Raw genomic sequence first — 2,304 nt, forward strand, 5'->3', positions numbered from 1 at the left:
AAAAAAAAAAAGAAGGAAAAACAAAGGCAAGAAAGAAGGAAAAGATCAAAATGGATTTCAGAAAAGACACCAAAACTTGTTTTCCAGCATAGAGATGCTAAAGCAAATGGAAGAAATGAGCAGGTACAAAAGCTGAACAGAAAATTTCAAAAGTCAGATAGAGAAAACAAAGTCAAATATTACAACAAAATATTCAAAGATCTGGAGTCAGAAAACCAAAAGGGAAGAACACACTCAGCATTTCTCAAGCTGGGGGAACTGAAGAAAAAAATTCAAACCTCAACTTGCATTATTGCATGATTCTCTGGGCAAATTATTGAATGCTGCAGAAAGCATCAAAAGAAGATGGAAGGATATACAAAGTCACAATACCAAAAGGAAATGGTTGATGTTCAACCATTTCAAGAGGTAATATATGATCAAGAGCCAATAATACTGAAGGAAGAAGTCCAAGGTGCATTGAAGGAATTGGCAAAGAAAAAGGAACCAGGAATTGATGGAATTAAAATAGAAATCGTTCAAGAAAGTGAGTTGGCACTAGAGGTACTCACTCATTTATGCCAAGAAATTATGAAGACAACTATCTGGCCAACTGATTGAAAGAGATCCATATTTGTGATCATTCCAAAGATAGGTGACCCAATGGAATACGGAAATCATCAGACAATATCTTTGATATCCCATGCGAGTAAAGTTTTACAGAAATTTCTGCAAGCATACATTGACAGAGAACTTCCAGAGGTTCAGCTGGATTCAGAAGAGGATGTGGAACAAGGTGGTTGTTTGAACAGAACATGAGGACACTGAATGGTTTAAAATTAAGAAAGGTATATGACAGGGTTGCATTCTTTCCCTTAGCTTATTCAAAATGTATGCTGAGCAAATAATCTGAAAAACTGTGTTATATGAAAAAAAAAAACAAACGTTGTATTAGGATTGGAGGAAGAGTTATTAACAACCTGCAATTTGCAGATGATAAAACTTTGCTTGCTGAAAGTGAAGAGGACTTAAAATATTTACTGATGAATATCAAAAACCATAGCCTTTGGTATGGATTGCTTCTCAAGGTAAATAAAACAAAAATCTTCACCACTGGATCAATAAACAACATTCTTATGAAAGGAGAAAAGATTGAAGTTGTCAAGGACTTCATTTTTCTAGGATCAACCATAAACAGTCAGGGAAGCAGCAGTTAAGAAATCAAACGACTTATTGCATTAAGCAAATTTGTTGCACAAGAACTTTTATAGTGTTAGAGCAAAGATGTCAGCTTGAAGACTAAGGTGTGCCTGACCCAAGCCATAGTGTTTTCAGTGACCTCATATGTATGTGAAAGCTGGACAGTGAATGAGGAATACCATAGAAAAGTCAATGCATTTGAATTACGGTATTGGAGGAGAACATTGAAAGTAACATTGGCTGCCAAAAGAACCAACAGATCTGTGTTGGAAGAAATGCATCCAGAGTGCTCCTTGGAGGCCAGGATAGCCAAACATTTTCTCTCACACTTTGGACATATTGTCAGGAATGACCAATTCCTAGAGAAGGATATCATGTTTGCTAAGGCAGAGCAGTCAGAGAAAAAGAGGAAGTCCCCTAGTGAGATGGATTTGAAAAGTGTCTGCATCAGTGGGTTAAAGAGTGGAAACAAGTGTGTAGTTGGCCCATGACCATACAGTACCTTGACCCTATGGTTGCTATGAGTCAGTACCAACTCAATGGCACCTAACAACAACAACAATACAGGGCACATGGAGTCCTGGTGTGATGCTGTGGGTTAATATGCCAGACTGCAAAGCCATTTGAACTGCAAGGTTGGTGATTCTAGCTCACCAGTTGCTTCTCAGAAACCCTATACAGGGTCTTTAAGGTTTGGAACCACTCAACAGCACTTAACAAGAGCAACAATACAGGGCACAAAGAGACTACCAAACATTGTGAGAATCGCACACACAAAAGAAGACAAAATTGATGGTTGGTTCATAGTAAAAATTAGAAACTTATATGAGTCAAAAAATTTCACCAAAAGAGTAAAAAGGATCCTACAGAATGGGAAAAGATCGTTTGCAATGACATATCAGACAAGGGATTAATTCCTAAAATATACAGGAGACTACACCACCTCTACAAGAGAAAGACAAATAACCCAATTAAAAAATGGTCACAGTACATAAACAGACACTTCACCAAGGAAGACATTAGAACAGCCAACAAGCATCTGAAGAAATGTTCATGATCATTAATCATTGTTGTTCTTGTTGTGAAGTGTTGAAGAGCAAAGATATCAGCTGGAGGACTAAAGTG

At 37.3% G+C, this 2,304-nt stretch overlaps 1 pseudogene; it reads left to right on the forward strand.

Moving 5' to 3' along the window:
• The window catches only part of LOC102821164, a 4,451-nt pseudogene that overhangs the window by 308 nt on the left and 1,839 nt on the right, over nt 1-2,304 (forward strand).

This window comes from Chrysochloris asiatica, unplaced genomic scaffold (genome assembly GCF_000296735.1).
Source record: "Chrysochloris asiatica unplaced genomic scaffold, ChrAsi1.0 scaffold00068, whole genome shotgun sequence".
NCBI classification, from domain to species: Eukaryota; Metazoa; Chordata; class Mammalia; order Afrosoricida; family Chrysochloridae; genus Chrysochloris; species Chrysochloris asiatica.